The sequence below is a fragment of the Zingiber officinale genome, chromosome 3B (genome assembly GCF_018446385.1).
Source record: "Zingiber officinale cultivar Zhangliang chromosome 3B, Zo_v1.1, whole genome shotgun sequence".
Lineage (NCBI taxonomy): Eukaryota > Viridiplantae > Streptophyta > Magnoliopsida > Zingiberales > Zingiberaceae > Zingiber > Zingiber officinale.
The window spans coordinates 120465640-120475926 of NC_055991.1; the positions used below are offsets into that span (position 1 = coordinate 120465640).

The 10287-nt window shown below is 38.7% G+C and overlaps 1 pseudogene; it reads right to left on the minus strand.

Annotated features, from left to right (window-relative positions):
* Window positions 1-4862: 4862 nt before the first annotated feature.
* Window positions 4863-9784, minus strand: LOC122055171 (annotated as a pseudogene).
* Window positions 9785-10287: the final 503 nt, after the last annotated feature.

The following is a 10287-nucleotide window of genomic DNA, read 5'->3' on the forward strand; positions in this document are numbered from 1 at the left end:
ACGCCTCTGACTGCGCCTTTCGGTAAGACCAAGAGACTCTCTTTGTATGTCTTCACTAACTGAGGTATTTTCTTTTACCTATAAAAGTCATCATGTTCAGAGCTTTCACCCTCGACTCCTCTGCAATGCCCAGCGACATCCTGAGGAAGCGTGGGAGAGAGATTATAGATGACCAGGAGGTTCTCCTAGCCAACGCTTCAGCGGGAGCCTCTTCCCAACAAACAGGGAGACACGAGGTTCTTGAAAAAGAATCTCGCCCCATAGCAAAACCTTCGGCCGCCACTGTATCTGGCGAGAGGACTTCTTCTCCAGCGGTCGAGCGTCCCTTGCATCTTGAACGCAAGAGGCGATGCATGACTCCTTCAGTCCAGTCCTCCTCCCAGAGGCCGCCTCTATCACGGGTGTCAGGTAAGGCCAAAACTCCCGCCCAGGATAGTACTCCAGTTTCTTCGAAAGTTGCGACCTCCTCTTCTGTTCCTACCTCATTCCAGGAGTAGAAGTCCTCCCAAGCAGAAGGCCAGCCCAGGACTTCTGCAGCTCCTGTTCCTCCTTCTTTGATCCAATGATCGCCCCTGCCCCTACGCTCCCTTCTCGCACCAAGGAGCGCTCTAAGGGATGCTTTCACCTCTTCGTTTCAATTGCCATCCCTTCAAGTGCTGGGCCAAATCCCCTCTTCTAGCACTTCTCCCAACTGTGGCCAGGTGCAATTTCATGGTGCCCTGACCGTTTCGTGGAAAAACATCGTCGACCAAATTTTGAAATATCCTCAACTAGACCTGGCCAACCAGTTCTCTCAACGAATAGTGTCAGTAAGTCTTATCTTGCACTCTTTATAGACTTGTGTCATGGGCCTGAGTCTTTCCTAGTATGTGGCCGGTCTGCATCGGGAGAATGAGTCCTTGAGGGCTCGAATTCATGAATTGGAATTTCTTGCAACCACGAGTCACACTTTTGATCTGACTACTCCCGAGAGCCTGATTCAATCCCACTTACAGATGGCTAAAGACCATACTCGAATCACCCTGAACTTGGCCCATACAGAGTCTAAGAAAGTGAAGCCCCTGGAGGTCGCACTGAAGACCAGTGCGTCCAAACTTAAGTCTGAGGGCCTGAGGCGCGCTCAAATCTTGACAGACTTGGAGGCGAGGGACACAGAGGTTATCAACCTCTCCTCCCAACTATGGGACCTCCAAAAGGCACATGCCTCCCTACAGATATACCTGGTGGCTAAAATGACAGCTTTGTCTGCCAGCATCGATCGGGAGGCCACTCTTGAGGAGCAACTGGATGTTGCTCAAGCAACTCTCAAGTCTGGGCAAGCGGAGCTCTCGGCAGCAAAGGCAGAGACAACGACTGCTCACCAGGAGTTGGCTAAGACACAGGACGACACACACAAGGTCAGGGAAGAACTGAAGGACTATCGGACGAGGGAGGGCTCTCGCCTTACAACGCACAAGGCCTCCTTATTAGTTTCCAAGGATTTTGGAGCTAAGGTAGGCCACCTCATTGATCAGATGCTGTGTTACGATGGCGAAGGGGTTTTGTTGCAGCTATAAGAGAAATGTTTGCTCCGGTCAACTCCTCCTGAAGACTTCTTGGACTGGACTCGTCTTCTCAACGAGCTCCTTGACAAAGCCTTCCCTGCCTTTGATTAATCTGTGATGTATTGTAACTGTCTTTATTTTGGACAACAATGCAATGTGACCAACCTCCCTTTGAACTTCGATCTTGCAGTTAAAAATGTTGTGTTCATGAACATGTTGCTCATGTGCAGTGTTGTGCCTAAGTGTCTATTGGGTTTGCTCGGGACCCTTTGGTATTTCCCTTTATACGGCTAAGTGATAGGTTAAGTGTTCGATGCCTTCATGTATGCCCGGTCGGCTTATCGGTTGGGTAGGCATCGTTGAGAAGGGTCACCTCGTATCTATACGGCTAAGTGATGGGTTAAGTGTCCGACCCCTTCGTGTATGCATGGTCGGCTTATTGCTTGAGCAGGCCTCACCGAAAGAAGGGTCACCTCGTATCTATACCAACTACTCGTCCGGTTGCGGGCCATAGCTCTTCTAGAGCCATCCCTCTTGCCCGGGCGAGGCTTACTATAGTCTCATCTGTTTCCAATGTCATAAAGACTTCCACTCCATTTCAACCACGTGTCCTTTGATCTAGTTTTTTTTGACAAGATCACTTCTGCACAATGTTCCAAGACGATCCAACGGCCAACATTGCTTCTATGTCTATGGCTGACGCCAGCTACCTCATCTACGGATCACATGATTAGCGCTGATGTCAAGACGCTCTTTCAGGCGTCTCCCCTGACAACTATAAATAGTCTGCTTCTATCTCTCACTTGGACTTCTCGCCAATAGCCAAAGTCATCCTTCATTCTCTTCTTTTTTCCGTGTTTTTGCTTTCTCGTCTTCTGTTTGCAACCTTTCCATGGATTCTCCTACACCTAGGTATGCTCCCGGAGTCTCGACCTTTAGTAGTGTAGATCTGGATGATCTCCGCTTCATGTACAAAGTGTCCATGGTCATGCATATCATCATACCCTCCGAGGTCCATTGATTCTTCCGACCTCCTTAGGGTTATGTGACTTTTTTCTAAGAATAGATTATAGCCGGTCTTCGTTTTCCTATCCACCCTTGGCTTGTTGCCCTTCCTCTTCGTCCTCCCCTACCCTTGCCTCAATAAGTTGAAGTTGAAGCTCCCCTATAAATAGGGGTCTATTGTTGCCTAGTATGTCTTGTCTCTTCTTCTAGTCCAGTAGCCTTTGCTACAACTTTCCATGTTAAAGTGTCATCATCATCATCAAAAACAGGTTCCTCATCAGCTTCCATCATTCCAGTCAACCACTCATTATTGCAATCATCAATATTCTTCAAAACTATAGGATCCCCTTTATCCTTCTTAACTGCACGAGCCTTGAGTGTTTGATTGTACTTCGCATACACCAACTCTTGTAGTTTCTTGTGATCGAGTATGTTCCTTTTCTTTGAATATATTTGTGTCACAGATGACGGAACCATCATACTTTTAGAGTGAGCAAGCAAACTATAAATTGAAAAGAAAAGTGAAAGAAGTCATGTACTGGCATTTACTCACATGCTCAAATATGCTCCAATTCATTTCACAACCCGAAGCACTAAATGTGGCTAAGAATTTTGATAGCAAATTCTTTTAAATTTAGAGTGCCATTGGTAAATATTTTCCACTAGTTCACTGAAAGAAAATATATTTCACCATTTTCATTTGATATTTAACTATTTAACTTTTTGGAAAAAAAAAATATGTACCAGGCGCCATTGGTTAGTCTTTATTATTCCTTGCTCTAATGGTAAATTCATTGTCGAACAATGACTCTGAGTTCTTATATACTGGCAACTCCTCCATAATAATCTTATCCCTCACTTTAGGGCTTGGAATCAATCTTTGTATGCATGCAAATAATCCATTTGTTACTTCTATATTCGTCTCAACTTTCAGATTGTGATAGTAAAAATACGGGTTTAAGTAGTATCCCGCTACGTGCAAAGGATGATGAAGGTGACGATCCCATCTACTATTAATAATGTCCAACACATTTTTATATTTCTCTCTGTTGTTATCAAAGGACTTTAGAATTACTTCTTTTGCTCTATCCATAGCTTCATAAATATAATCCATCGCTGGCCTGGTTTCATTGTCAACAATGTGAAGAACATCACTAGAGGACACCTCACTTTAAGTGTGTATGTCACATTATTCCAAAAAGAAGGCATGAAAACATTATCATTTTCCCTCTTACCCTTAGCATCCTTTGCTCACTCTCTATCCACTGTGTTGATAAGAACATTCTCTTCAAAATCTTTTGTCATTTTTGGAGGCTTTGCAAAGTGAGAAATGTAGTAGCAAAGTGGGTGACTCCATATCTTGCCAACTTCTTGTTTTAGTACATTCTCTCATCATGCGCAAAACACTTCCATGATTATAAATGAAACCAACAATTGCTCTAGAAATAGTCTTTCGAACCACCTCAATTTTGCCAATATCCTCTAGCATCAAATTAATGCAATGAGCAGCACATGGAGTCCAAAACAAATTCGATCTTTTTGCAGGTAAAAGCTTACCTACAAAAAATAAAAATAAAAGAACATAAACATATTCATTTATCAGTGAGGAAAAAATGAGTGAACATTCACCAAACAAATAAATAGTAGAGTTCATTAGCTTTACATACCAGCTAAAATATAATTGTTGTCATTTTCTGAAATCACTTCCACAACATTTTTCTCTCACACACATTCTATAAATCTATCAAGCAATTCATATAGTAGAGTTCCAATCTTGAAATGGGCGGATGCATCCACAGATTCCAAGAACATTGTTCCTTTGGGTGAATTAACCAAAAAGTTGATCAATGTCCTCTGTTTCCTATCAGTCCATCCATTAGACATAATTGAGCAACCATTTTCTCACATTCATCTCTATTTTCTTTCAACAATTCATTTGTATAGATAATTTCCTTCTGTAAAAGGGGTACCTTCAATTCATGATAACTTGGTGGTTTCAAATTCGGCCGATATTGACTTATGGCTTCAATCATTTCCTTGAAGCTATTTAAATGGGCATCATTGAAAGAAATCGTAGCTTGATACATGAAACAGGCTATCTTAGCTTGATATATGAAACGGGCTATCTTTTGAACTGTTCGATCTCTAAGCTCTTTGTCACATGCATCATTTATACTTGTTTGCCTCAATTTTCCCCGTTTGGTTTTCTTCTTCGTAATAAAGAGGTCCATTAGCCCTTTAACATTGTCACTCCCAATCTCGTGTCAAAGTCAAACTTCTCTTTTTGCTTTCTTTAGAACTTGGTTGTATTGCCTATACATCTTCTTTATCTTCATCGACATCAAGAAAGCAAAAATCTTGCTTCATTCCACCACAAGCTCGCAATGTTTGTTTCTTCTTTTCATTCATATAGTTCAACAGCTCATCATGGACACTGTGGGCATTCTTTGCATTTTCTAATATTTTTTGAATTTCCAGCAATATATTATTTGGCTGAAAAAATTCCTCCATTGGAAGTGAACCCACAAAACCTACACATCACACTATTAGAATCTTTCAGATTTTTCAAATAACAATGCTTCTAACCAGGGTCTTTCTTATTATCATTGTCTTATTGTGTGTTTTCTGATTGCTGCTGAGAAGCCAAATCTAATTGACAAGAACAACTTAACAAGGGTACCTATTAGTAATATACTAATATATGATAGTAAATAAGTATTAGATAGAATTAGAGGAACTTACGTCTTGCAATCTGCACGAAACTTCAAATTATAAGGAAAAGGTCCACGGGTAGAGAAGAGAAACGATGGAAAAATGTCACTGAAGCTTTGAATCAATTTCAAAGGAAATAGAGAAGAGGAGACGTACCGTCGTGCATGTAGGCGATGCATGTAGAGGATCCGTATAATCTCTTGCCCATAGAGAAGAGGAAATTAATTATGGGTTGGACTTAATAGGCTTTGGGTGATTAGGCCATTAAAAAAAGGCCTCATACCCAAGTGGAAAGGCGATGCCTTTCCATCGCTTTGCGCCTCGAGCAAGGCGAGACAAAGACGCAACAGGCGCTCGCCTGGTCATCCTCGACACCTGGTGGTTCCCTATGGCGTTGCAGCCTCACCCGTCGCTTGAGGCGTGCCTAGGCACGCCTCAAGCTCACCTTTGACAACTATGATGTTGACTGCATCCAGTATTGGAGAAATGATCAAAATAAGAGGTAAATGACAAGAAAACACAAGTAAAAGATAAATTAAAGTTGGGATAATGTCCTGAATTCAATCAGGTCAATAACAATCAATGTGCTAAGAGCTATGTAGATAAGTCTAAAAATTGATAAAGCATAGATACTTAAAACTAAAGATGTTATCATCAAATCACTTTTGGGATTTGTTTTCTCCATGAAATAATTGAACATTATATTACTCTTTACTTACTACAATCATAAATCTACAAACAAATAATCAACTCACCAATGCGACCAACTTTCATCCCAGCACGAGCAAGAACTTTAAGTGCATATTTAGCACTAGGACCAGGTGTTTTGGTCTTATTACATCTAGTAGCATGTAACTTAATGTACAAAGCAGTAATCCCAAGTTTCTACAACAAGAGAAGTAAAAAAAAATCAAGCAAAAAAGTAAAATAAGCATATCTAATATAGAGAATGTAATTGCTAAATGTCAGATCTTGCTTCTCTATGCAACATCTTGTGCTTCAAGCATGGCAACATATGAAGATGACTCATCCTGGTTAGCCTTGAACTTCATACCACTTGTATAAATAATTTACTAAAATTATACAAAATTGTTTAATCAAAAATTAACTATATAAATAGAGACATAGAGTCCATAAAATTCAGATGAGTCAAATAAGAGAATAATTTAGTTGGATTTTACAAATCCTAATCAGGTAATGTATAAGAAAAGAAGATCTTCATAACATACTTTGGTTGATCATAGGAACCTTCTTCTAGGAGAATGTTTTTCATGTTGAATTTAACAAATTGCAGAAAATATATATACAAGTGCACTTGTAGCAATATGAAATACAAACTCATGATCATGTGATAATTCTTTATAAACATATATACAATACTTGTAATAAAACTGTGCATATCGAATGCTGATGCCAAAAGCTCATAATCCAAAATACTTATAGATTATAAGATCTAACCAAAAGAGTTTCAATATTAAAATTTCCTACTCATCTGATATATGGTCTTGTATGCAATCTGCTCATTCAGAATGTACTTCGTCAATTTCTTTTGCGACTATCATTGATTTTACGAACTACATGTGAATAAATGAGTGAAAATGTTAATTGTACAAATTATTTCATCAGCAGGTTTCAATAAGAAAATTTGAAAATATGTCTAATATTGCTATAGCCCGTAGCGAAGCCTTTTTAATTGATGTGGCACCTTCAATAATATCCTTCATATATTGCAGGATGAAAAAACCAGATTGGGCTCCATTTGATTGCAGGGGAGCCTGTTGTAAAAAATGGTAGTAGCAAATATTAATAATTTAATTGTAATAACAAAATGAATGAGAAGACTACAATCATGAATGAAGGTTTTCTAGAAGCATAAGGGCACTAGCTGCAAAACATTGCTGTGTAACTTTCATATTTGTGTTAACTTTCTATGAAACTTTTATGTTTGTGGCTGACATGGAAGATCTACATTCTTTGGGTATACTCGGACAAATGGAAGAAACTTGATCCAGACTTAGTAATATTAGACATATCTCGTTCTGCCTACCGTCGATAACTCCAACCTGCATATGCTTCCTTGCAACTTCGAGAGGGAAAGTTGGACTGCTTGAGATAACACCAATGGTGGAACCAATCAAAAGTGTGGCAATATTTCCTATTTCATCTTTTCTTAAGGCCTTCCTGTAAAGTTTCTTTAAGGAGTCATAAGTATAGTAATTAGCGGTGGCATATAGCACTACTCCTATGAGGCTTGGAGTGAGACCACTGTAGAACCTTCCTCTTGTGTGATTTTCACAAATGTATGCAGAAGATTGTCATACACACCTCTTTTCATAGGAAACAAGAGTTAGATGAAAGATGAGATACTTACTGCAATGACTTGCACTACCTGTATAGTTAGTCATGTCTTTAGTAGCTCCAAAGAATATGCGCATAAGGTTGAGCTGACTCTAGCAAATACCCCAGCAACAAATGAGGGGGGAATCAGAAGCTTCGGCTGTTCACCTTCCTTGGGAGTCAAAACCTTCTTAGCAGTATCAAAAGTAAATAATTGCAACAAGATCCATAGAGACTTATAAGAATCAGACAATAGAGAAAATAATTATTAAACACGAACTTGGTGGTATAAAAATGACTAATAGAATAACAAAATAAATATTAATTATAAAGTCGTAAACCTTGTTAGGAGAAAAGAACACATAAGATATAACTTGACAGGTTGCAAATGCATGTAACATTGTTCAAACCAATTCTTCCATATCCTATCGTACTGTATCACAACAGACTCCTCAAAATGCAAAACAAAGCCTAAAAAATGGCTATGGAATCATCCAAAAAGATTTAGTCTGTGGATAAGCAAAATATTGAACAGAAATTAAAAAAAAAAAAAGATTCCCTCTAAACATTCACATAATAAAGTTTTTAAAATTTCATGGCACAAAAAAGGATGCATATCCAAGCATTCTGTTATTAAAAAACTTCAATAAAATGTAGATGATAGATTAGAAACTTAAACTTATAATAGGGATTGGAAACTTATTGCAGGCCCTAAATCTATGCTCAACATGAGCAATGCTTTTTTTTGTAATATTTACTTTCTAATGATAATCGATGTCTAAATGTTGGTGAATGGTATATTTTACATCATTAAGCAATTCTTCGAAAAAATTCATTTAAGTGATGACAATTGAGTGTTGTATCCAACCAATAGATCAACATTAAACTAAAAGAGAATATGGTTGCAATAGACATTAACTCCCTTACCTCAATGGCCTTGCTAGGTGCAACACGAATGACATTGACAAAATTACCATGAAACAGACCCTTCGACCTCTTGGTCTTCATGATATTCTGAAAAACTTTCGTCGTCAAGTTCTTGTTGCTCCCAACCATAAGGTGTGTCCTAATTGTTTCCATAGGTACAACGCAAGTCTGTGACACTGTTCCGACAATTCCTCCACTAAGCAATCTTCTCAAATGAGGATTTCTGACGTCAATTCTTACTTTCAGTATACTTTTCTTCTTTTTTAGTTTTTAGCCAAATCTTCTTCAGCATAATTGGTCACATCTTCTGTGGCTTCAGCAGGAGTCCCAACAACCTGAAAACTTGTCTTAGGTGTCACATCAAGACATTTTGAAGAAACTGCAAATCCAACTCTCATATGACCAACACTCACAAACAAGCCACCGGAGGGATACAAATTATCATGGATATTCCGTGCAAAGCTCAGGTTATGGAAAGGTTGGATATTCCATGAGAAACCCAGTTTTGGGGAAGGTTGAAGGAACTCACCACTTTTCTTCTTAATTGTTGCAATCTCTTACCTGCCATTGCGATCACAGGAGAACCTGGAATTTGTGTTGTGGTTTAGAAAAACTCAACTTCCGAATCCAGCTCAATTGACCTCTTACAATTAGAGACAAGATGAAGGAGATAATGTAGAAAATTTTTATAACATTTTATCAAATCTGCACAAGAAACCAAGGAAACAATTTTTATTGAACAGATCCTATGGGAAAATGGGAGAAATATTAAAATGCAGATGCAAAGTAAAAATTAGTAAAGTTACAACACAATAGTCGAGTCCATCCAGAGGGGGGAAAACATGAAAAAAAATTAGTTTTTCGGAGAGACTGGGTAAGGATGAACAAGTTAAAGCCAAAAAACGCAAAATCGATTAAAAACCCCGTAGCAACATACTTGGATCACTTAAAAACATGTGGAAAAATCAATCCTTTGCAGAGAAAAGATCGGATAAAACCTAAAAAGTGCTCAAACAATGATTCGAACATAGAATCATCACCTGCATTATTCAAATCGAAAAATTGAACTACAGATCCAAAATCAGCACGAGTACTTCCTATCCCAACATTTTCCTCATCTCCCTTGCTATCTTGTTCCCCTAGATCTACTTCCTAGGGGGAGAATGAGATATGCTTCCTAGAGAGAGAACTGTGAAGATGAAATGGAGTAGACGAAGGCTTTGGGATCGCACCGTGAAGATGAGGCTTTGAGATCGCATTAGCGGAAGAGTTCGAACAAAGGGTAGTGGTTTTGGGCGTATGTTTCTTGGTTAAGAGTTTTTAGCTGAAATGTTGTAGTTTTGGGTGTATATATGTGGCAAGCATCCCACTACATACCAACTCGGATGACCTGTGGGATCAATTTTGGGTGTATATATGATTCTTAGTATTTTTGCACACGTCTCCCAATTTCTAGTCTGAGTTTTGAAGAAGGGGGGGCGGCGGGGGCAAAAAATCATTGCGCTAAATGACAATGGATAATGTAAAACCATTATTTTTTTTGTGTTATATGTGTGCTCAAAAATAATTATTTTATCAAAAATAGTTGTTTTTTTTTAATCAAAATCATAATGGTTTCTCTTAAAATAGTTGTCTTTGTGATGTTGTCTTTTAGCAATTTTATTATAGTGTTTGTTAGGTATTTTGATACCTCCACGGGTTATATTTTCATTGGTGAACAACAAGACAGAATCATCTATGGAATAAAGTCAAGAGATACAAC